Raw genomic sequence first — 26731 nt, 5'->3', positions numbered from 1 at the left:
GGGTTTCATTGGCCATCACTACCTGCCACCAATCTCTGCTCTGGGGACAAAATGTAGGGAGGCAATTCCAATGTCTGTTGCAAGATTTTCCATGTTCAACGTCTCTGCCTTAGAACAAGCCTCCTCTATTTACATATGCTAATTCACTCAGTCAGGTGCAGTCAGGCTGAAGTCCTGGGAACTCTTCCTTCACTTCTTTAAAGACAAGACATTCTGACCTAAAGACCCAACAAGTTAATATCAAAATTTAAGGGCAATTCTTATTTCCCTTACTTTCAAGGTCTTATATTTGGGAGGACATGTGTGAGTTTAATATTTTAACATGCTAATAAAAGACAAGTGTGCCAATAACAACAAAAATCTGGCCATTAGGACTACATATTAGCATTGTATGCTAGCACTATATCCTACCTAATAAAGAGGGAATATGCTAATTGACCCTCACACCATCACAAAGATGACAGTGCCCACAGCCAATAAGGAGAGAACATGCTAATTGACTGTCCCACCCTCAAAAGATGGCAGTGCCCACAGCCAATAAGAAGGGAATATGCTAATTGACTCTGCACGCCTGCCTCTGGAGTCCCCCAGTCCTCTAAGCCGCCCAGCTGGCCAGGGACAGCCAGAGGCACAGACAAGCCTTGGATGGCAACTGCCCAGCCTCTCAGGGCCGCCTGAGGCTCAGGTAACCAGTGCCGGCCGAGGCTTGTGCTGCCAGCAGTGGCAGCAGCAGAGGTGTGATGGGGCGTCACCTTCCCCTGATCACCAGTTCGCCTCACACCCCTGAGGGCTCCTGGACTGTGAGAGGGGGCAGGCCAGGCTGAGGGATACCCCCTCCAGTGCATGAATTTTCATGCACCGGGCCTCTAGTGCGCGCGCGCGCGCGCGCGCGCGCGCGTGTGTGTGTGTGTGTGTGTGTGTATAGGCATTATACTAGTAACAGTGAAAATATCACATTGTTTTCATGCTATCAAAATACTAGGCACTATTCTGAAAAAAGAATAAATGTTTATATCAAACCTCAAGTGTTGATGACTTTGTTAGTTCTCAGGTTACCAAGAGTAAAAAAAAAGGAAATGGAATTTCTAAAACCACTAACAGTAGATGTTCCTGGGATAAAAAGAGAAGATAAAGGCAGGGGGAGGAAGGTAAGTCAACAGGTTTATTTTCTAGTTCAAGAGTACAGAGATTATGGTTAGCTCCTCCCACACTGTGTGACTTTCTTTTTGGAAAAAGTGCCTCCTTTGAGAAGCTCATAATTAAGCTTAATGATATGCCTCCACCACTTAATGGTACTGTACTTGAGAAAATTCTATAAACACTTTGGAAAATTCAAGTGGCTATATTATGATCTATAAACAGTCCTAGTCCCAAATTCAAATGAAAATAAAAACAGCTGGCTTGAAATAGAGCTCTCACCTATACTTCTACTTTTAACCTAAGAGTCTATCTTTAAAGGGTAGGAGAATTTTTCTATGAATGGAAGTAGTAATATATTACCATTTATTTTTAGGAAGAGGGCTTCAAATATCCCATTTCTAAAACCATAGGATTTTCTGGCTCTTGGGTATGTTTGTGCCCATAAATTCCCCCCATAAAATGGGGTTTCTGCATAAAACCTCCCTCCTGGCTTCCCCGTTTCCAATCACCTGAGCAAGGCTTAGCCAGGGAAGCAAGACCCATCCAGCAGCATGCTTGCATTCATTCCTGGAGCTGCGGTGACAAATTCCCACCACACATTTATTCTCTTACAGTTCTGGAGGTCTGAAGTCCAAAGTGGGCCTCACCGGGCTAAATCACATTGTGAGCAGGGCTGTGTTCCTCCTGGCGCCGGCGCGCAGGGGAGAATCTTCAGGGGGGATCCATTTCTTTATCTTTCCCAGTTTCCAGAAGTCGCCTTCTTCCTTTGGTGGTGACTCCTTCCTCCTATGATCAATGTCTGGCTGAAGTGTGCTCACATTGCCTCAGTCTGGTCCTCCGTTTCCTTCATCACATCTCCTTCTTGACTACTTTAAGATTTGCGATTACATTGACTCACCCAGATAATCCAGAAAAAATGTCCCCATCTCAAAGTCATTAATGCTAATCACATCTGCAAAGCCCTTTTTTCCATGTCAAGTAACATACTCACAGATTGCAGAGATTCAGATGTGGCCATCTTTGGGAGGCTATTATTTGGTCTACCACACATTATTGACTGATAAATAAGGATCGACAAAAAGCAGTGAAGTTGCAGAGAGTTCAAAACAAGGCACAAGCCCACCCGGCATGGCTCAGTGGCTAAGCATCGACCTATGAACCAGGAGGTCATGGTTCAATTCCCAGTCATGCCCAGTTTGCAGGCTTGATCCCCAGTGTGGGGCACACAGGAGGCAGCTGATCAATGACTCTCTCTCATCATTGATGTTTCCATCTCTCTCTCCCTCTCCGTTCATCTTTGAAATCAATAAAAATATATATTTTTTAGCCCTAACTGGTTTCGCTCAGTGGATAGAGCATCAGCCTGCGGATTGAAGGGTCCCAGGTTCGATTCCAGTAAAGGGCATGTACCTTGGTTGTGGGCACATCCCCAGTTGGGGGTGTGCAGGAGGCAGCTGATTGATGTTTCTCATCGATGTTTCTAACTCTCTATCCTTCTCCCTTCCTCTCTGTAAAAAAAATCAATAAAAAATATATTTTTAAAATATATTTTTTTAAAGGCATAAATATAAGTATTCTGCTCAGATATCGAGGTTCCATAGCCTTAAGGGCCGCACATGTAGACATGGTATGTGCTCCGTATGTTGTGCCCTTAGGTCATGACCTCTCAGGGAGATGAGAGGGCTGTCATGGGAGGGGGGTCAGGTGGAAGGGAGAGAGCACCACATGCACTTGGTGCCCCCACAGTCACTTCTTCAGCTGATGATGTAAAGCTCTCCAGGCCCACCCTGAGTGAGCAGAGCCTGTTCCTGATCCCTGCTGCCTCTGATGGTGCTTCATAGTGGTGGTCTGACAGGCTCCAACTTTGTTTTTGCCCATGCCTCCATCTACCCATGACTGCTGCTGTTTAACTTGGCCCTGGTTTCATCTTTACCCAATAAGCTACATCAGATCAGAAATAAGCAGTCTTCCTCTGCAAGAGTAATTGTCCACTTTCAGATGGGTGGAGAATTCTAACACACTAATCTTTAGCAAGCATCTTGCGAGTGTGGCCTACCCTCCATACTAATGAAAGAGCTGGGAGAGTTCTGGAATGCATGGCTATCAGAATCATGACCTGCTGGCTGCCCAAACACTGGGGAGCATCCAGTGTGGCTCTGGAAGGCAGCTCAATAAACAAGCTACAGCCCAAGATAATGCAATGAGAGCCCTGAACTTCTGCAAAAACTCTGTGGCCACATTACCTAGAGACAGTCATGGGATCTCGAATTTCCTAACAAAATATTGATAATTCAGCCCGAACCGCCTATATCAGTGATGGCGAACCTATGACACACGTGTCAGCACTGACACGCGTAGCCATTTCTGACACGCGGCCGCTGAGGTGGCCGCATGCCGAGGATGAAATATTTGCAAAATAATGTTTTTTCCTCAACACTACCCGAGTTATGCTCAGTTTTTTGGCGAAGTTTGACACACCAAGCTCAAAAGGTTGCCCATCACTGGCCTGTATATTAGAAAGCACGTAAGCTCCACATCTTTGTATTTTAAAGGTATTGTAAATAGTTACAAACTTTAAGATAAGTGAAAACTTAATTTTAATAAAACAATATTTAGGGCCTTTAATAAATGAAATAGCCCTATGGTCCTAAAATGGTGCATAATTTTTAAATAAGATGTTTATTAGAGACACAAAAAATTGTTAGGTACCTTAATAAATATGGAACATCCATCCAATCTAATATTATACCACTACTTTTGTGAAATAGAAAAAAGCACTTATTTTTAGAATTAGTATAAAATTGTGAGACTATAATATCAACTATGTAAAAATATATTAAGAGGCAATAGAAAGAAAATACATCATATGTTGGCAAAAATTTCCTCTGGATAGCAAGTGCATTTGTTAGTGATATTTAGTTACAAAGAACAAGGACCAATTCTGAGTAACTTGAACAAAAGAGGTTTTATTACAATACTGGGAGCTCAGGGCATTGAAAGCTGGGAAGCCAAGCTTGTAAGTAAGTAGTCTAAGGCTCAAGACTTCCAGGTAACAGCTTCAGGAATATGCCCAAAACCTGCATTTCCTTAAGCCACTAAAACTATTGTTGAAACTATTGCAACCACCTGGCCTTACCCTAATTAATACAACAGAAGCAAGATGACATTACAAGGGGGACAGTAGTTCTACTCGCTATGTATGCACTGAGCAGCTGTGTCAAGTGGTGATTAGAAATCCATACTCAGAAGCAGATGCTGGGGCTTAAACCTGGGCTTCACCACTTACTAGAGACATAGCCTGGGCAAGGTATGTAGCCATTCTATGCCTCAGTTTCCTTATCTGTAAAATGGCGCTAATGACAGTACCTATCTCATAGGGTTGTTGTGAAGATTAAGGGAATCCGTCTATGTAAAACATAAGAGTGGTCTGCACAAAGGAATCACTACTGTAATTTCTCAATTACTTTAAAAAGGTCTTCTCCATTTTACGGTCATCTTTCAACTTTTTGATCTGGGAAAAAATTAACATCTAGACGTCAGCCCTAAAAGTAAAGAGTGAGCAAGGGTGAAGGCTAAGTATCATGTCGAGCCTTCTTCGCTTCTGCAGCCGGAATCAGTAATACTGTACTAAGAATGAACTGTTCGAGAAACCTTAAACTCATGGGTGTGAGCTGAAGATAGAGTTTTATTCTAAATTCTCCCGTTTCAGACTTCTGTGAGTTTAGGTCAGGCTTTTAGTCGTTTGCAAACACTTGTTCTAATCTGAGCGCCCACACGCACGCGTGCGCATACACACACACACACACACACACACACACACACACACACACTCTGACTTAGAGGCCACATGCTCCCTCATTTCAGCCCCCGATTTATGCCGTTGTGGAATAAAGTGCTATTCATTCAATGAAGAGGCATGTTGCTGCCTCATAAAAAGGTAGCTTGTTAATTCATTTCTCCAGTTTTAATACTTTCTTACAATTTCTACCCCCAATTTTGGGATGGTTTTAGGTGTGTATTACTGCACTGTGAAAAAAAAGTTAACCCTTTCCAGGAGATTTAACTAACATGAAGCCTGAAACTTTCAAGAAGATGAAATAAAGAATTAAAGTAAAATTGTTCTTCAGGCAAGCAGCCAGCTTTCTAAAGGAGCTATGTATGGGCTACAAATGTCATGTCACTAAACGAGTTTACTGAGGGAAGAATTTTAACTCTTTCAAGCTGAATATATTCCCAAGACCATTTTAACACAAATTTCCTCTTATTTCTTCCCCTGAAACATCCCGGGGATATTTCCATAACAGTATAAACCATAGACTCACCAGCTTTGACTAAGTGTGCATTGAAATGCATCACTGTGGCAAGGAAGGAAAGTAACATCCTTTGAAAATTAATGCACACACTCATTTTTCATCTCCTAACACCTCCAGCTCTGGAAGGAGCTCAGCGAGCTCTTAGGAGGAGAAATCAGGCCACAGGGCTGCTGTCACCTGCCATCCCCTGTGTGCAGAGGGGGAAACCTCAAACTGGGGGTGTCAGGGGAGCCCCCCAGACTGGAGACCTCCAAGGTAAATACTTCCAATTCTTTCTGAAGGATGATGGGATTAAGGAGTACTAATGGGTAGTTACAAAATGGTCATGGGGATGTAAGATAAAACATAGGGAAGATAGTCAACAATATTGTAATAATCATCACTGATGACAGGTGGGTACTTGAATTCTTGGAGGGAAACTTTATAACCTATATGGATGTCTATCTACTGTGCTGGACACCTGAAACTAATGCAAAATAGTGTTGAATGCAAAGTGTAATAGAAAAATAAAATAATTTTTAAAAATCGTTCTGATGGCGCCCACGGAATATTTAGTGGCCCCCAATCTACAATCACAACTCTCTTCTGCGTGGGGCATAAAAAAGGAGAAAGCTCATTCCTTGAGAAGTGCAAAGCCAGAATCGCATTAAAAGTCATCACACTCCCTTCTTGAGACTCTCCACAGCACCACTCCCATATCCCAGTGCTCCAACCAAAGGCTTCTGAAGGCAGAGATGGAACAAGCACTGGGAAATGCGGCACGTGGCTCCGGGCACAGCTCCCAGCTGGGCTGGCTGTGGAGAGGTTTAAAATGCAGTCACTAAGAGAATTTGCATAGTGAAGTACTTCAAATCAAATAGAGAAACTGATTATGCTAGATGACTAAAACTGTTCTGCATAGTTAAACTTGTATTATGTACATGCTGAAGTCGGAATGACAATGCTTGGGTAGACTGCTATTCTGGATGGACTCGATCCAAATAAAGGGAGGGGGGAGCAAAAAGTAAAATCCATACAGTGAACCCACAGGAGGGAATAAGTAGGTCACTGCTCTGAGCTGATTACTGTCTGTCCTTGTGTGCGGGGCTGAGGACATGGGTCCACCTGGCAGCTGTCCCTCCCAGTTCCATTGAGTGACTAGTGGAGCTGGGGCTCCAGAGTAGGAATGACAGCCCACAGATCACAGACCGTTCAAATGATCCCTGCTCATGCCCCTGACTGTATTCCTAGCGCAGTGTGTCCTTTAGGTCCCTGGTGCTTGTCAGTAACGCTGAAATGATTCTTGTGTTCCCTCATTCTAATAATGTTGCAAACTACACTCCACCTGCCACTGGCCAGAACTTCCTCACGAACCCAGAACCATGGTTCCCAGGCAGCCTGAAACCAGATCTCATGCACCGAGCTCGGGACAACTGCATTCTTTATGCCACCAAGGTCTTGGAACAGATACCCCTAGGAGAAAGGGTAGGAGGGCCTCATCAAAGCATCACGGAGAACTAACCTTGACAGGGGTCCCCAGTGGGAGTGTGGAAAAGTAGGACTCCCTTAAGAAAGGAAATGAGGTGCCCTCTCAGGGTGGGTGGTTTGTGACACATCATCTTACAACCTACAGACTGAGAAATTTGAATCAGATGACAACCAAGTTGTCAGGCCATACCGCAATTCTGTCTTTGGTTGTGATGTCCATAATGCATTGGTAGCATACAGAAAACAAGACCGTTTCTTTAAGAAGTGTCATTTGCCAAACCCTTTCCTACCTTCAATTCTAAATCTGTCGCGTTAATAGAATTAGGTAATACTGCAATCTGGATCAATCTGGCTTTAATCACATTTCCCCTTTTTCTAGAAATTAGTGTGCAGAAAAGGGCATGTTTTCAAGTAAATGAACAAAATTGGATTCCTCCTCCTGTTTTTGATGGATATTAACTTACAAGAGAAATCTGCACTCAAAAATACTTTTTTTTAATTTCCTGAAATACAAAAGTTAAAGAGTTTTTAACAGTATTTCTACTACAAGATACACCAATTTAAGATCAATAAATATCGATTGTGGTTAACTCTATCAGCTGCCATAAAACATGTACCAGAATTAGTTGCTGTGCTCAAGGACAATCTCTTGAAAACCAGAACATGAAAACAAATTCTGACTCACCAGCACTTGACCTTCCACTTAGATATTAAATTTCCTCAATCCTGAAATTAGAGTAAGAAGCAGCTGTATCTTCATGTGACTTCTCCCCGGCACTAGCACAATGGCCAGGCACATGGCAGGGAGCAGGGGGTCAGTGAACATATGCGAGAAGAATAAACAAGAAAAATAACACGGTTCAAGAGTTTACAACATATACCAAAAGTAAGAAGTAGTCAGATACAGACCTTACTTTTGGCAATAGATCAAGTTGCAAAGAGTTACATATGCGGATCTTTATAAATTATACCATTTCCAAATACACCACCCTGCTATATGAATTGCTATCTACATTACCTTGCATTACTGCACCCTGCGAATGTAACTTTGATGGGTGTTATTTTAGAACTAGAGGCCCAATCCATGAAATTCGTGCACTGGTAGGGTCCCTAGCGGCTGCTGGCTGGGTACGCCCTCCCTCCCCCCCCCCCCCCCCGGCCAGCCCCACCCCCTGACAACCTCCCAGTCGAGGGGACAATTTGCATACTACGCTTTTATTACGTAGGATTCCCAATTGTAAGCTGGGCCCCTTGCTATCTGGCAACAAGGTTCCATTTCCTAGCCTCTCCGAGCTGGGCGTGACTCTATGACCGAACTCTAGTTAATGAGATATAATTAAAACTATCGGGTGCAGTATCTGGAAAGTATCCTTTAAAAGGAGGGAGCAGACCCTTCCTCTGCCCTCCCTGTCCTCTGCTGCCTGGAACACATGTGATGGCTGGAGTTTAGCAGTTCTCTGACCATGAGCATGGAGACCACCTTCATGGGCCATGGGGGTGACCTTGGAGGCTTGTCCCTGACAACTGTGTAGAGCCACCATCTCACCCCCGTATTGCCCACTTCCTGCGTTATTCTATGTAAGAAAGAAAGAAACTTCTATTTTGTGTTGCCATTGTTCTTTCATTCATGTGCAGGCAAACTTACTGCTCACCAGTACAGATCATTTCACGCTCTCTGGACCAGCTGATACTTAAACCCAACTCTCCATCTCTCGTGGGCACTTCTGTGGGTTCTCCTGATATGGGTGATGCGTTCAAGTCCTCTGTTTGTCACTCCCACCACCACCCAACCCCTGAAATTCACCCCACAAGCTCTGTTGCTATGCCTCTCGGGCAGAGGTCACCCGGTCCCAGGCTGGCTCTCCATCCCTGCACGGGCCACATCTGGTCCCTGGGGAGCACGCACAATGGCTCCAGCAAACTTACAGCTGCTCCCACTCAGCCACGCCACCAAAACATCTCACCAGGGTCCCAGCCAGCCCACCACGCTCCCAGCGTGAGGGGACACAGAGCATGCGCTCCAGGCAGCCTCTCTCTGGGCTTGGGGTGAGGGGGCAGGGGGCAGCACCCCCTCCTCACATTTCCTCCAGGAAGAGGGTTTGATGTAGGCTCCCAGCAGAGGCTTCTCCAAATAAATCCCCTTACAAATCCTGTATCAATGCTTTTTACACCCTCAGAGTGAGGAGGATTGTCAAGAACTGTGAACCTAGTGTTCAGCGATTTCCTTTGAAAATCCCCATTCCGGTTTTTCTCACAACTTATTTTAGTAGCTGCTATCAAGTGTATCTTGAGGTGTTAGTCAAATTTCCCAATTCAACAGCCTACCACAAAAATAATAGATTATGTGGGAATGCACATTCGTGGTAAAACTATAAAGCAAAGCAAGGAAACCATTAACATAATATTTGGAAAAGCAGCTACCCTGGGGTGGGGGTGGGGGTGGGGGTGGGAGGAAGGAAGGAAGGAAACATGGCCAGTAAGCACATGAGAGGGGCTTCAAAGGGAATGTTCTAGATGCTTATCTGGATAGTTATTCACTTTATTATTTATTATTACATGGTAAAATGTACACATGTTACATAAATGTATATTTATTCATAACTTAGGAATTTAAATGTAAACAAAAAAAAAAGAGTCAGAAGATAACATCTAAACTCCAGAGCAAGACAATTTGGAAATAAGACTGCAATCTGAGAATTAGCCTATGAACTCAACACAAAATGGAGGGACTGGTCAAAAAAATGACTTTTTTACAAGTGGCTGAAGGATTTCCTCAAAAGATCGGTGCTGCTCTTAGGGACCTGTGTAGTGGTGGTCAGTTCTGTGGCAGAGACAAGGCCCTCGGCGTATCTAATCTGCTTCATCGTCTGGATGACAGACTACGGGCAAACACTGCAGAGAAAACCACTGGCACCTCAGAACCGTCTGTGGTAGAAAAAGTCTGCAAATGCTCAGCGCTGAAAAGGAGTCTTGGCCCAAACCTCCAAGGAGCTGACCCTGCTGGCCAGCTCCACCGTGGCTCTCCAAGGCCGTCTGAGCCGTAGGGACATTATTGATAAGGTTTTCTGAATTCTCTCGGCGTTACTTTTGCAACTGCCAAACCAACTTTCTGATTATGCTCTGGCTCCTTTGGAGCTTGTCTGCGGGGAAAGAAGCCGCTGATCGTGTAGGTTGTATTGTTGTTACTAAGGCAATGTTATCTTTATTATCATGAACAATGACAGCTCATATTTCTTGTGTGCTTCTCCCACTTGATCCTCACAACAATCTTAATCCTACTGAAAGGCAGCATGGGAAAGTGATAAAGAGCAACAGACTGCCAGGATTCAGACCCTGGCTCTAACCCTCAATAGCTGTATAACCTTGAGCAATGCATTAAGCCCTCTTGGGGCCTCAGTTTCCCCATCAGGAATGGTAATACCTACCGCATAGGGTTGTGGTGAAAATTAAATGAGTTACTATTCCTAAAGCACTGAGGCAGCAGCTGTCACATGGTGAGTACAAGATCAATGTTTGCTATTACCCCCATTTTATTCAGAGTATTAAAGTAACTTGACTAAATTCCATAGCGAGTACATGAAAGCTAGTCTAACCCAAATATGCGAGGCTTCAGACCCCATGTGCTTAACCACCACGCCTGTTACTAATCACCATGACAGTTATTTGTCAAGGTAAATTAACACCTGTGCCCTCTGGGTCCTCCTTGACCTTAGGGCATGGCAATTCAATGGCTTATTCAGGGCGTGATGGTGGCCATTGCAGGCCAGACTCCAGGCCTTCAAAACAGAGACCTGACTCTCCCCAGCTGAGCCCTGCTCTGGCCCAGCGACAACCAACCTTACCTTGAATGATCCCAGGACAGAGGTCTGCTATCCTGCCCGAACTCAGAGATTCTCAAAGATAGGCCCCTGACTCTGAGTTCTCATTTTCTAGCAATAGGCCAATTAGCAAATATACTGGTAAAACATAAATTCTTCTGTAACCCAGATAGATTCAGATTACATCCACTCTGTCCTCAGCTAAATGCCACTCCACCTGTGAAGGGCCCAGGAAAATGGGAACTGATCCAAACATCACCCTCTACGAAGGGCCCCACCATCCTGAAGAAAACCTGCTAACACCCGTGTGGACCTGGCTGAGCCACTGGGCTCTCTGAGCTTCAGCTTTCCCACTTGAGGAGCAGGAAAATGAGACAGGATGATCTATAAGTTCTCTTCCGTTCTTTGATTTTTACATGCATGTTTTAATCCAAAGCCAAATCTCATTTTGATTTGACCATATTCAAAAACAACTCAGAATAAATGCTCACTCCAAGGAGATACACTGCTGTCTGCAATGCACACCTGGAAAGCAATGCTGTTGCTATTTGCGGTTGTGAAGGGACAAAGGCTCTTTCAAAAACCCCAATGTGAGCTGCTGGGACCACCGAGAGGAAAAATCCTATTGGCCTGAAAATCATGTTACATGAAACTTATGACTTAAAAGCTTTCCTCCCTGAGAATAAGAAGCAATAAACTGGGCCTATTCCTAATCTGACTCATGCCCATCGATACGTGAGCAAGCGCATGCCTGTGGGTCTGTGTATGCTCTTGGCAGACTACAGATTTTTTTAGAAATGTAAATAATAAATGAGAAAGTACTGTGAACACTCCAAAAAAAGGACAACATTCATTACAGTGGTTGTCTCACAATGATGATAGATAACTTATCGAAGATACTAGAGTGATTCATGATCTCATTTTTTGGCCCTGTGCGAACAAAATTATGCTGTTAAGTCATTGATGCAAATACATTTTTGAATTAGATTGCACAGAAGAAGTGGAAAAGGTGAGAATGAACCACCACATGGGCTTTTAGGTGATAGAGGTTTGATACCTAAAATCATTCTTTTTACCAGGAGCAGGTATAAAATGCCACTACTTACTGACTGGTTTGCTCTCCTTCCAAGCATCATTGCAACTTGCAGTTTTAGCCTTTAAAGCCATTTTAAGATGCTTTAATTTAGTAAAATTAACTTTACCAGCTATATCTAGTCAGAAACCTGATTCATGAAAAAATGCAAACTATAAACAACAAATTTTTACACAGTTTTAAAAGGTTTCATAATCTTTGAGACATGACCCTTTTTAATGGCCCAACAGTGCTGAACCCTTCATCAAACTTTCATGCACTGTGTTTGGTACACTGGACCCTTATGGTGGGGAGGAAAGACAAATGATGCAGGAGGCTGAGGTATGTCATAGGTAATGACCAGGCTATTACTCTGAATGATCATGCCAGGCTTGGATGGCACACTTTGCCTAATTAGACTTCACACAAGGGGGAGAAATGCTTTAATATTTAATAAGTATAATGGTGTAATAAATGTACACAAATCAGGCTTGATAAGGAATAATGCTTATTAAAGAGAGAGACAGATGGCTACGGGAAAGGTATAGTCATTAAATGTAAAATCTCACAGGCTCCAACTGTGAACACCAGCCACATACTTTCAAATTGCCACTCCAACCCAGACATTCCATGCATGATTGAGTCCCGTCCTCCCGCTCAGCAGGCTATAGATACACCCACACCGTAGATTTAACAAAATAACTGGGTTCCAATAGATCAACTTTGCTGTTTCTCAAAGCTATCTTTTCCTAACCACTTTTACTGCTGTCAAAATCCCAGTGAGTCAAGATGTCCAACATCTCTTATAATCATTTCAGTTAGATAATTAGTCCTCCTTTTTATTACCCTTCAAGAACACTTAATGTGTTGGAAGCCTTCCTGAGTCTATTAAATCCAACGGCCTGCCACAAGATTATGAATACATAATTTGTTTACAGGTAGCTTTTAAGAAAACACAAGGTAAGAAGACAGTATTCATGGATATAGTTAAAAACAGACATGCTTATGACCTAAAATTTATAACAAAAGAGATTTCTAAGGGTGGGTTATCTCTTCAGTTCTCCAAAGTCAGAATGACACTCAAATGCAAGGGTCCTAGAAGGCAATCTGCATATTTGTGAACAGCTTCTTACTGACCCTGTTGATTATTAAGTTGCTGCACTCATTCACTCCACACATATCTTTTGAGAATCTACTGTGCCTACGCACTGTGCTCTACTCCGTGGAATGCATCAAAAAAAAAAAATTGTAGCCGAAACCGGTTTGGCTCAGCGGATAGAGCGTTGGCCAGTGGACTCAAGGGTCCCAGGTTCGATTCCGGTCAAGGGCATGTACCTTGGTTGCGGGCACATCCCCAGTGGGGGGTGTGCAAGAGGCAGCTGATCGATGTTTCTCTCTCATCGATGTTTCTAGCTCTCTATCCCTCTCTCTTCCTCTCTGTAAAAAATCAATAAAATAAAAAAAATTAAAAAAAATTGTAAACTAAGGTCCCTATGCTCCAGGAATCCACGGTCTTGTCCAAGTATGACATAAAAGCAACTACAATGTCCATCGCCATGTAAGGTTTGGTTACATCTCATACCTATGGATGTACCAGGCAGTCTTGGGAGTAGAAGCTTTAATGGCAAACAGACCTACTTTGAAATGCTGGTTCTGCTTGCCATAGTCAAGGTACTTCATCTATCTGAATGTCACTTCTTCACATATTTTTGTATGGGTTTTTAAAAAATATTCCACAAGTAAAGTGCTTCAACTAGTGCTTAGCACATAGCAGATTTCTTCCTAACTTTCTGCCATTTCCCTATTCCCAGGAGAAAATTGGGCCTCACTTTCATTGAAACACTCTGTATTATACCCCTGACAGAGCTGCAATGATAACCATATCCAATGATACCCAGATAAGATGTGGATCTTCTCTCTCCTTGGGCACAAACAATCCCATTTGTGACGTGTGTCCCTAACCAAACTCCTCCAGAACTGTTCTTACCAAGTGTTCCCAGAAAGATCATGGGTTTGAAGTACAGAGAACAAAGGATTTCAAGTTTTAATTTACTAGCTAGATGTTTACAGAAGAAGCCGAGATCGTTCAGGGTCGACTTGATTCATGAAGCTTATTGCCATCATTTCCACTCTGATGTTATAAAATCAACAGGAAATAAAAACCAATCCCCTTGGCTTTGAAGTAGGTACCGAAAGCTTGCCATCCCCAGGGAAGATGTTCCACATGTCATTAACACATAACTTGATAATAAATTCCCTACTTTGTATTTCATTCTACTGTGAGCTCCTTGAGGTCAGAAACTCCATCTTTCCATCTATATACCACTAGCACTGAGCAAAATGCTAGGCACGTGGTAGGAGCTTCGTAAGCACATTCTCAACGGATTCTGAGAGCAGACAGTCACAGAGGTGGCATCATTGTAGGGGAACCTGAAATAGCCTTCCAGGGGCTATGGTACCTAAGGCTGTTGCATGGCCCATCAAGAGCAGCATGGAACACAAGGGACTGGGGTTTCGTTCCTAACAATGTCATTGCACTAAGTAGCTGGGTCATCTTACTTAAGCCACTTCACCTCTCTGGGCTTCTTTCTGTTCATTTGCAAAATATGAAGCTAATTGAAGTGATCTCAAACATGCTATTATTTCTGCAAAAGACTAATGCTAGACCAAATGATCTCAAAGATATTATTTTTGTTGATGTAATCTTGCTGACCAATGGTCCTCCCATTACTTCAACAAGTCACTATCAGGACTATTAAATGAGGCCTACAAATCCTACAGAACCTAAGTGTCCCTTTCAAATGCACAATTTTGCCATTCCAAAGATTTCTAATTTATACAGATAAAATAAGTGAACCTGGCCAGCTTTATTTAAAGCTCCTCCATTCATTCTCTGACCCTCATTCCTAAGTGATTAACAGCAGCAGTAATACGTGTCTATTTCACACGGGCATGACATGTGCCCCTTCCCCCCAAATCATCAAACAGTCGCTTGTGCAGACCCGGAAAAGGGGGTAAAGGAGCTGGTGCCTCCCTTGTGCCTTCACCTCAGGCTGGACCATCACAAGCAGAATAAGCACCTCCCCAGGCTCTCAGGCAAAGGACCAACACCCACCTCCCACCTGCCTCTCCCTGGTGAAAAGTTCAAACACCTTCTGGTCGCCCGGTGGTCATCAATAAAACTCACCATTTTGTGAGGCTGGGAAAGAAATTGCAGTCTGGTCATCATTGAGCAGATCATTTCTACCGTTGGTTTCTGAGGCCACTGTCTTGAATGGGAGCAAAACCAAAAGGGCTATCGTTCCTGCATCTCCTCCTACCTCATTTCCATCCGCCCATGAACATGAAGTCACCCTCTCTGCATAAAGGGTCTAAGGACGTGTTCTCATGGCCTCTGTCATCCACACTAATAACAGTCCCAATGCATTCTGGTCCAGGCTCATTCTCCGAGGAATACAAAAAGGTAATTCCAGTAAAGCTGGATAGATTCTCCTGAGTACGCAAGAATATTCATGGGGAAAAAGTCCTCAGGATTTTTAATTACTCAAGTGAATAAAACACTCTCTATAAAGAAAAATTATTTTTGAGACAACCCAAGATGTTGAGTCAGATCCAACGAAGTAACGAGTTTTATGCTCAGATTTTGGCTTCAGCCACCATTTGGATTGATGAATCTATTCGCAGTCCATAAATTTCATTTCGTTGCATTCGAATGGCCCTTGAGTCTAAATGATTAAATTCCTACTTTAAGGATTAAGAACTTGCTTAAGGCCACGGAGTGAGTCAGCTTTGGAATCCCCTCTCTACCCACCTAGTCTCCTTCTGTAGCCATTTGTCTATACCTCTATCTGGAGGAGAGATTAAAATTTAGAAATCCTCACACTCAGCTCTCTCCTGTTATTCAGGCCCAGAAATCTATGGGACCCAGAAATCTCAGGGCCATGAGTTTAGAGAACATCATTTCGACAGCAGCCAGAGCTTGCAAGTCCTAGGACCTAGGTACATCCAAAGCAATATCCGCCTAAAACACAAGTCTCCTCCCTTGGTCCCCATTATGTAGCCACAAATGTACTTCAATAAATCTTACTTCTATACAAATAAGATATCCAAGAGAATCTTGGGTATTTTGAGTTACTTACGTCTATGGAAGCCCAAGAAGAAGTACTTATTTCCTCTCCATCTGTATACAGAGTGGATGAGAAATTTTTTTAAAAAAAGAACAGTTACTGTCCTTGGGACGGCTAATTAAAGTAGCCCAGGGACATCGGGAATTGATTCTTTAACATCAAGTCCCACTCACTATCTCCCTCCCCTCAGTCCAAGACTGTCAGCTACATAAGGGTAGCGAGGGTGGTTTTCTGGGATTCGTTTCTATACTGAAGGACCTTATCATAGTGGCATGTACACAGTGGGTGTTAAGACACATTTGATTATAATCAACTGGAATCTAAGACATTAAAAAACTACCCAAGAGTAGAATGAGAAGATTTAAGAGCAAACAGAGACTGGTCCTCCTAGTGTTCCCAATGCGCTGGGTCCTCTTCCATGCTTCCTTCCTGTGCGCCTCCGTCTCAATACCAACTGGCATGTACCAAGTATTGACCACATGCTGAGCAGTTTGTGTATGTTACCCAAATCCATCTGCAAACCGCCCAATAAGATAGATACTGTTACCCTCATTTTACAGATGAGAAAACTGGGATCTCAACAATTAGGTAACTTGCCCGAGATCGCAGTTAAAAAGTGAAGTTGTGAAGCTGGGTGAACTGACTCGAACTCCCAAGCCCACTCACGAGGCGCTGCTTCCTCATCCGATTCCCTTGTTTCCCCTATTTTCTCACTCAGAGTGCTCAGCATGCATTCGTTCTGCTCATCTCCCAAAAGCCACGTGAACGAACTTGGATTTCATTTCGGGGGCTATTCCTCTTCCTACAAAGCTATCCTTGTGTTGTTTTCTTAACGTCTGCTTGCTCATTTCATTTTAATACACTCTACTAAGTCTATAAAATGAGCTGTTGAAAATTACAGTAACTTGCTTTAAACTGTTCCTGATTCAAGACTGATTTTAAATTTTTTACTTTTTTTTTTTAAAACCCTGAATCAAGCTTCTCTTGCACCTGGGCAGGTTCTGTTTGCTTATTCACAGAAGGGCTGGTTTATGCCTATGTGCCAACGCATAATAAACAATGAGTCAAGGTCTCCTGCTCCCTGGCTGAGGGAGACAGTCCTGAACTGTAATGGTTTTGTAAAACCCGCATTCCCTCCCTACCACCCACAGCATCTACCCTGGACTCCAAACAAGGTGGCTCATTATCATAAAACCACTAGGAACATCTCTCTAAAAACATTCTCTGATCTCACAACCCAGCCCACTCTGCAGAAATGCCAGCAGGACTCCATGCAGGGGCCCCCTTGAACCTGGCTCTCTGCCTCACTGGGAAACAGATCTGGGTGTATTCAACCAAATCTCCAGCTGAAAAAAAGTTAAAAAGACTTATTTTCCTGATACCAGCTACCTCTTGAAGACCTAGAGTGGGAACTGGCAACAACCAATAATAACTGTGACTTGGCTCCTTGCTGAGAGAGGATGCATTGCTTTTGGGAACACCCCGCCACAGGAGACCAGGAGCTAGAAGCACAAAGCGGCACCAAAGGGGGATACGGGGATGGGGGGGATGCAGACCTCTTCTTAACTTTCAGCAAAGCCCACTCTGCCTCCGGCTGCACATCTGAGCCACCTGACACCCCCCGTGCCCCTCAAGAACAAGCTGCTGATATTCTCACCTTGCTCTCCACCTAGATCCCAAACTCTTTCCATTTGACGCACCTCAACCTTGGTTCCTGGCTTGTTCCAATTCCCATGAGACCTGAGTTCTTGGCTACTCCCCCAAATAGCCTCACCTTCACCCTTTAGACCCAAACCTTATTCTTCACCACAGGCACCTGTCCTGGGCTCCCAAATACCATTGCCTCCTGGAATTCCTCTGCTTCTGGCCAGCCTGGGTGCCAGCCCAGTGTGATGGGGACCCTACACACTGGCACGAGCTCACATGTCACCCAACACCACTGCCAGCCCCAAGAGGGAGAATTAGGAAGTAATGTTTTAAATGAATTCGTCACAGTCTACCTTGGATCTTATATACCTTTATCTCTATCACCCCCATAAGAGTGGGAGGGGGGAGAGGGAGGGAGGGAACAGGTGAAAAGAGACAGATAAGGAAGAACAGGCTGGAACCTTACCGCTCACCTCTCCATACGGCACTGTACGCTGCCCGCTCAGTCTGGCCCCTGCTTCTCCTGGGTTCACTACACATGTAACCCCAGCCCCCTCCGGAGTCCTCTCTTCTGGCCCAGCTCTGACCTGTGCATATGCCAACACTCCAGGGGTGTCCTGATCTGCTGAAGCGCACAACGGGGTGTTGCAGAAAAGGCCCAGACACCACCTCAGGCCTCAGAGGCCGCCTCTAGTACCTGTAGTCTAGGGTCCTGTCCCAGGCCTGCATCAGCTGTGAATGGAGGACAATCCCAGTCTTCTCTGCACACCTGAGGCTCACCGGACACTCAGGGTCCAGCTGTTGCCAGTTGGAGGGAAGGGGGTTCTGAGCCGCCAGCCAGCCCATGTCATCAGCAAGTAGCTTCACCTTTGGACAAAAAGCCTCTCCCTGAAGCAGATCCCGGGGAGGCGGGGGAAGTCCTGGTTTTCTGGGCTGTGGGGCCCCCAGGCAAGCTGCTTTACATCACTGATATTTTACTTCCACACACAGAAAGTGGAGGGGGAGGGGGCAGAGGCCTTGGTTGCAAGTGTGGAAGAACCTGCCTCTCCGATCCAGCTTCTGGCCTTGCACTTGCTGCCCCCCTCCCTATCTCCCTCAGGCCTCCGTCCCCTCCAGAGATCCCCCCACCTCCACCTCTGCCCCACCTCTGCACGCATTCTCTCCCTCCAGCCAAGGACTTCTTTACATATCAGAAAAGGAAACTAACTTTTCTCCGTTGTGGCCACTAAGAACTGTCTTGTAGTTCATGCCTTGCACCTGGGGCTGCTCAGAATAGGACAGTCATGTGTATGACTCCCCCTGAATGGGGACAAGTGGCAGATTCTTGGTGAAGTGCAGCGAGAGGCCCTCCGAAGAGCATGGGGTGAACCAGAGCCAGGGAAGGATTTCAGGTGGGTAGTACTCTCCTTTTCCTGGTTCCCCCACCCCTCTTCCATGAGCATGCTTCCTGGAGGAGGAGGTGACCTCAGAGAAATGAGTGGGTAGGGATTAAGCTGAGTTCCCTATACACCTCATTCTGTCCTTGCAACAGCCTTAAGGTATTACTGTCCCCCTGTGTGCACAAGGAAACTAAGCCTCAAGATGTTCAATGATGGGGCCAGGACTCCCAGTCAGTAAGTGGTAGAGTTGGGATTCAACCACAGGATTGCCCAGCTCCAAAGGCTCAAATGCTGTTCCATCTACTGCAGTCTTACCTATGGAGAGTCTAGCAGAGTGCCTTAAAATATGGAGTGAAAAATAAATACAGGGTGGGGCAAAAGCAGGTTTCCGTTGGGAGTACTCCAAATACAGAGTATGTTCTTATATTATTATTATTGTACTAGAGGCCCAGTGCACGAAATTCGGGCACTGGTAGGGTCCCTAGCAGCTGCCTCTCTCCCTTCCCCCGCTGGCCCCGCCCCCTGGTCAAACTCCCAGAAGAACTCCAGATCGGTCGAGGGGACAATTTGCATACTATGCTTTTATTATATAGAATTATTTTCCATAAAAACAACTGTAAACCTACTTTTGCCCCATTCTGTATTTGTTAATGAATGCATGAATGGTTGATCCTGGCCTTCATATCTTAATATTCTGAAACCCACACACCTGATTTTATTCATCTATTCTGCTTATAACATGACTGCAACGTGCCTTGATAAGAAGTTAAAGGTTGTACGGAAATAAGTTGTACTGCGTTGTATTGTATTTTGAGCTACTACAAAAAGCTACATAGAAAAATCTATAAATAAAGAGTGCTGAAGCAGACACACTGATAAAAATTCATTTGTCATCTTGCACCATCATGTCCAGAAATGGATACAAATATAATATTCTAAGGAAAATCGATGTTTTCACGTTTTTGTTAACCCTCAACTCTACAACAGACTCTAGGCTGCCAATTCAATGAGTATTTATGCTGAAAAGCAGCACAGAGGTTCTGAGCTCAGGTCCTGGAGCCAGGCAGACAGGGACTCAAAGCCCAGGTCCACCACGTATGAGCTGACCTTGGGCAAGTAACTCACCTCGCTAAACCTTGTTTTCCTCATCTGTAACGTGCAGATAATAGCAGTGCCGCTTCTTAAATTGACTGCGGATTAAATGAATAGCTCACGGCCCACACTCAGCAGAGCCGCTGCCAGGTGGTTAAGTGCTCCGTAGGTGTTAGCCATTTTTATCACGTGAAGAGGAGAACTGGAATGCAAGTCCAAGGAGAAACCTGAAATGAATCGCTTGCTTTTGCAAACGTTATTATGAGCACTGAGTTCACCTCAATCCTCTGTTCTAGATTAACTGTGGTTACTAGAAAGATCTACCCTGAAAGCAATGCCACCAATAACAATGACAATAACCAGCAGTAACGTATTTCTCATTTACTATGTGCCAAGCACTTTCCTAACCACTTTCACACGCAAGTTGTGCAGATGTCTGGTGCCACACAAGAGTGCCCAGCGGGAGGGGAGCGGGCTGAAGTCCCGGCCACGCTCTGCTCACCACACCATGTGCCCTGAACCAGGACAGTCCACCACCAGGGGCACTGTGTGGGCTAGCAGCGGCCCTGTCTACATATGTCAACTGCTGCATTAACGTTAGCAAGTTTCTAACAAATGGGAGACAGAAGTAGAAAGTCACTTTGGAGAGAACCCAGGACCTAAGTGGAAGAACACCGTTTTAGTACAGTCACGCGCCCCTTAACATCGGGGAGACGGTCTGAGAAGTTTTCATTAGGAGATTTTTGTCCTGCAAACATCACACAAACCTAGATGGATAGCCCACTCTTGTCACTGTATGTGCTATACTTTTATATGACTGGCAGGCCCGTAGTCCCGTTTACACAAGCATCACCACCAACACGTGAGTAACTAGGACGTTACCACAGCTAGATATCACAAGTGACAGGAATTTTTCAGCTCCATTATAATCGTATGAGACCACCGTCATATATTCGGTCTGTTGTTGACCAAAACATTGTTATGTGTCACATGACTGTAATTTCATTAACAGAGTGGATGAGTATACCCCCAAAATCACCAGTGAACAACACCTATTACTAAGCTGCAACAGCGTATACCTAGGTGCCTTGGGGCCCCCAAAATAGGCAGGGAACCCAGTGTTCAGTATAAACAGACAATTCCCATCTACCCTGCTTCCTGCTTCCCTTTTCCTCCATCAACTCAAATGTCCCGGCGTGCGAAAACGACACAAAGTACCAGGCATGACCCCGGGATAACCAGACGTTATGTTTCGCATTGTCTAAAAACAACAACAGAAATGACCTGTGAGGCAACGTCATAGTTCACTAAGTGAGAGGTTCAACGTTTCATTGCAAATTCTAGTGAACAGTCCGTCCAGGAGGCACCTCCCAAGTGCAGGTTCCTAAAAATGACTCCCGTGTATAAAGACTCGTTCATTTCCAACCACCTAGCACATCCATAATCTTGGTCAGCTCAAGGGCTCTTGTCCAGACTGAAACGCCTTGTTCTGCCTACAGCTTTATACGTTTTGGCTCGGACTCAGCTTCATTCTGGGAAGAAGAGAGAGGCAGGGAGGCGCCACAGCCTTCACTAGCCAGAGGTTTGAGGGCAAAAGCAATATTCTCCCCGTTCTACAGAAGCACGACTTTGTGCAAACGGGATCTGTGTCGTTTTCACTATGCTCAGAATCCTGAAAATTATCCAAAAACGTTAGCTGAATCAGAGGGACGTGATAATAAAAAATGATCTGTGACCTTCACACACAAGTTATTTCTCTTATCCGGTTCCCTAAAGCAGACTGATCTAGACCGGGATAGAAAAACAGCAAAAATCAGATCGCCTTGTTTTACAAGACCCTATCAGGTGAAAATCAGAACTGGAGGCCTGATAGCGCCCTGAACTCAGAGGCGTTCTGATAAGAGAAGAAACCCCTTGATAAGAGTGTGGGCCTGCAGCGCACTGAACTCTTCTCTGTTCATTTTACTTTAGAGATGAATGGTGTTCAGTTTGTCACTGCAATTAAATTTCACTGGAAACAGAGTATTCCTTTACTCGTTTGCAAATGATACGGCAGTATTTTCAGTAGAAATACTTGCTTGCATACATTGTTAGTACTTTTCCTACCAAATAGCCAGTTGTAGCTGATAAATAAAAGCACCAACACACCTTAAAGTTGTTCCATGGTCTCAAGCCTAACTTCATTTAACTCGGACTTTAGAAATAAGAGGTTTTTTTTTCAAAAACTCACAGAAGAAACATGCTTCTCAATGATGCATCTTGGAATATAATAAAACATACTTTTTAAAGGTAGAGTTTAATGTGGTCCCCTTGTAAAAAATAAAATGTTCCAGGAACTTCCACTGACCAGATAAGATTCCTTTTCACCTACGATGAAGCTCTATTGTTGTTGTTGCTAGGAAATAAAGCCATTTTAAAAGATAAAAATAAGCTCCACCAAAGACATTCCCCCCACCCCACCCCACCCCCCCAAAAAAACCACACCCCTTGAAAATACTAGGTCAAAATCCTATATTTGATTTTTAGAACGTTTTTTTAAATCCTATATTTGAATATAAGGGTGTGCAAAGTAAAAAGCCCAATTCTCCAATCTCCTTTAAGCCTTTACATCTGAAGTTATTCCAAAGGGTTCCGAATCTGTCATTTAAGACTGCTTTCATTTAGTGTTAGGCCTTTGGTAATGCTTTTCACACAAGGTTGCTCTTTCCTAATAAAGTATTCCGTGTCAAGAAGCCAGGAAGTTAAAGCCCTTGCTCCCTTACAGAACAGAGTAATAGCCCTCACTGCCAGCCTGGGGTGATACACGAGGCAGAGGAGGCCCCTAGTGGTGAAGCCACCGCTCCAACCTGGCCTTCGCCGTTTTATAAGACTGCTTCATCACAGGGCAAAATCAATAGGCAATAAAGTCTACCTGAGCTTTGCTTCTCTAATAACCTCTATTAGCCCTAAAATATAGTGTGGCTATCATTTAGAATCCCAAGGCCCTTTCGTCCGGAATAAAAATGAAAATAAAAAAAATAAAAAGCTGTGACCTGCAGAATAACTCCATTACGTTCTATATTTCAAATCAACAAATATTTATTAAGCCCTGCCGCCCCGCCGGGCACCTGAGCTGGGCAAGGAGCTGGGGTAAACAGGAGAGATGAGCACCCTCACAGGGCGCCCTGTTACTTCTTCTCCAGTGTAACAACATCACGTTAAGGACAGAGCGAGGACGATATGAAGACTGGGGAGTACGATTCATCATCATAGGACCCTATGACGGATTCTCACCAACAGGAAAAACCTGAAGGATTCCCCCACACCAACCTCAAAGTATCAGCTCCTCACTTTCAAACACCTATAGAGGGCAGCATCTGAGGTTTTTCAACAAATGGAAACTGAACGGATGAATGAAAAGTAAAGATTGCAAAGAAAAAGGAATTTTAAATTTAAAAAAAAAAAAGTTGAAATAGGCCAGAATTGGGGATTCCTAAAAGTAAAGGAAGACAAAAGACAAGAGGCAGCATTGACGAAGCTCTTACTGTGCGCCAGCCACTGGACTACGTTCCTAAATGTGATTTCATTCTGCACGGCATCTCCCTACGGGGAGGAATGGTGCTGGCATTTTTCCACGTAGGAAACCAAGGCTGGGAGAGGATACGTGACTCGCCCTTGGTCATACAGTTAATAAATGGCAGAGGCCACTTGCAACCCAGGTATCTGGGATGGCAGAGCAAACGCTCGCTTCCGTGCATCCAAATGTTTGACGCTTTGCTTCGAACCCCAGCAATACAGTTTGCAAGCAGACATAGGCGATGTGGAACACAACGATGAACAATCCTGTGTAATTTAGAGCACATATCGCATGGCAGTTCAACGCAGAGAGAGTGTGAAATAGATCCTGGGTTCCTACCATGGGCATGGATGGCCCTTCGCTGGCTTCCCAGGGACGGCCATTCTGTGGGTACACAACCCACAGTCCCATTTCCTATTCCGCACTTACACGCGTTCAGGTCCCTTGCTGTGACTAAGGCTTTCATTTTTGCTTTATGCTTCTAATTCCAACTGAGAGACTTTCTCTCCTTCCAATTAGCAGCATGACAACACTGCACGGGACTTATTAATGTCCGTTGTTACAAGTAACAGGACTGATAATTATGACTTTCTTGTATGAACACTGTTAGCAAAATCCAAGAAATCTGGTAGAATTGCACTTAAATGTCTAAGTAAAAAAAGATGTGGAGGAACAGTTATTTTTCTAGACCCATCTAATGACATTGACGTAAAAATACTCTGAGGCTTTGAAATCAGAATAAAAGTGGAGTGTGCGAAATAACCATTCTATGACTTATTCGTGTTTGCTGTTTCGGCATGCACAGCGCTGGTAAAATCTCCTCCTCTCCCATCACTCTCTCTGTGCTCATCGATGAGAAGATAACTTCGACATCCTGACGGTGGTGCAGGTGCAGGAAGTGTGGCGGAAACAACAACTTCGCCTTCTCTTTGTACAGCTTCCCTCCTCCTTCCCGCCCTGCGAACCCCGGTACCCCCCAAACCATGCCCTGAAATAGCTCCTAGCCGCTGACCTCACAAAAATACTTCCTCAGGGCATCCTCGGTCGCGGAGACCGGGGTCCGGGTCCTGTGCAAGCAAGAGAGCACGCTGCCCACCCGCCACCCTCGCACGCCCCCTCCACCCTCTCCATCGCAGCAGAACTAGCACCCCAATCCCGCCAAGTGGCCCCGCGGGCACGTGCCAAGGCTACTTTTTCAGCGGGCGTAGGAGAAAGTCATCAAGCAGCTACAGGCCACTAGGAAGGTTGGTGAAGCCAAGTGACACTCGGCGGGTCACAGCCCGGACCCTCCCTGGGCGCCTCCCTCGCGCATCCCCGCCCGTCCCCCGAAGGCGCAGCGCCCCGCCCGGGCGAGCCGCCCGAGCCCCGCGGCGCCGCGTCCCCTCCGCTGGCGGGAGCCCGCAGCCCAGCGGGCAGGACGGCGGGAGGCCGGGCGCCGCACCACCCTCCGGGCTGCACAGCCTCCCCGAGGTCGCGGGCTGGAGAGCGCCGGGAAGCCGCCCCGCCGCCCCCACGCGTGCCACACCCGGCCGGCCGGGGAGGGGACCCCCACTCACCCCGAGGCTCCCCCCGGGCTGCCCCGCCGGCTCCCGCTGCTCCCGCGCCGCCCGAACTTTCCCTCCTGCGCGGCCGCCGCCGCGGGCTCGGCTCCACCTCCCGCTCCGGCAGCCGCGGAGCCTCCGGGGACCCTGGGGGCGGGGAGCGGCGGCGGCGGGCGGGCTGAACCGCGGCCGAGCCCCAGCGCTCGCGCCGGCCGAGGCCGCGGGGCCGCGAGCCCGCGCTGGGCTGCGCCCCCCCGCGCCCCCAGCGCCCCTCTGCAGCGCGTCCCCCCGCCCGGGCGGAGCGGGGCGCCCTGGCGGAGTCCGTCCGCCCTCGGACGGGGGCGCGGGGGCCGGGTCCCCTGCAGGTGGGCGGCTTTGCACGTGACTGGTTCCCGAGACCCGGCAAAGTTGAGGGAAGCGGCTCGGACCCTGGTGCGCGGCCAGCGGCCCGGACAGGGTGGCCGGGTGTCAGTTCCACCAGGAGACGGTCCTTCCTCTTTCAGGACCGAGTTCCCCGGGCTCCCTCCCTTCCCGCTCCAGCCCGTTCCCTTAACCCTCGCTGGGCTGCCCTCCCCTCCAAGGACCGACTCGCTCAGGGAAACTTTGTCAGTTGTACCTTGGGGAATGGATTCTGTAGTCAGTTACGACGCCCTCGCTGCAGAGCTTTTCTGTGCCGCGAAGGTTAGAGCCCCTTCAGCCCTACGACCCCATCACCGTGGGGAAGTGGTGTCTGCAGGGATCCTTGACGGCCACTGGGAGGCCCGGGAGAGGAAGCGGGGGAAGGATGGAAAACAAGCAAGTGGGGCATTGAGTAATAAAAGCCACCCACAGGCACAGGCACAGGCACAGGCACAGAGCCGCGGGGGCCTCAGGTGCCTTTGTGTGTAAGTGCCCCTGCACCTCTCTGCGGGAGAGGGAGTTTGGAAGTGTCCTAAACCCCAGTTCTCGGCGTCATGAGGGGGACTGGGGAGGAATCAGTGTTCCATAGAAGAGGTCAGCCCTCCACCTCTGCAGAAGCACCTGCAGAGGCTCCTGGGCTGAGCCATAGCAGAACCAGAGGTAGGAACCAGTCCTGTGATACCTGGTGCAGAGTTCCTTCTGCTGCCTGGCCATCGAAATGCTCCCAGTCCCCGTCTCGCACCAGACTTTTTAGGTGGGCGCGTGGCAGGAGTCCGGAGGCAATAGGCAGTCCTGAAGCAGCCAGTAAGCCGTTACTTACCTGCAGGAAAATCCTTGCTTCCTACCAACTCCCCGGCCCACCTGGGCTCATCCCCCTTCCAAACCAGGCTGCCCTGGGACCTCGGGTGGCCCTGTCCCCACCCCCACACACCTGGAGGAGTTAGTTAATCAGTCTTGTGACGTGAGATCCTCACAGCAACTCAATTGGAATGTGGGGGAAGAGGGAAGAAGCTGGTGTTTACCAAGTGAATGAAAAACACATCTGTTCTGTTACTACCCCCAAAATGTTTCATGGTAATGGGGGTCATAAATAAATAATCAGTCCGGCATCCACCTATATGTAGGACCAAGTCATTGGCCAAGCTTCCTCCATACAGCATCTCACAGCAGCCTGGTGGGG

General features: G+C 46.1%; 1 protein-coding gene across 4 annotated transcripts in view; it reads right to left on the bottom strand.

Moving 5' to 3' along the window:
- The window catches only part of CSGALNACT1 (chondroitin sulfate N-acetylgalactosaminyltransferase 1), a 290722-nt gene extending 265414 nt beyond the window's left edge, over positions 1-25308 (bottom strand). For 2 of the 4 annotated variants that reach the window (XM_079779436.1, XM_079779430.1), the window contains exon 1: positions 25168-25308. The gene's annotated coding sequence lies outside the window, so the exon portion shown is untranslated. The remainder of the gene's footprint in view (positions 1-25167) is intronic. The other 2 variants (XM_079779433.1, XM_079779438.1) reach the window with 2 other exon arrangements.
- Between the last annotated feature and the right edge of the window lie 1423 nt (positions 25309-26731).

Source organism: Cnephaeus nilssonii (assembly GCF_951640355.1).
Source record: "Cnephaeus nilssonii genome assembly, chromosome: 8".
Classification (NCBI taxonomy): domain Eukaryota; kingdom Metazoa; phylum Chordata; class Mammalia; order Chiroptera; family Vespertilionidae; genus Cnephaeus; species Cnephaeus nilssonii.
Note: the sequence above shows the minus strand (reverse complement) of the source record. Positions and strands in the feature narration are given on the sequence as shown.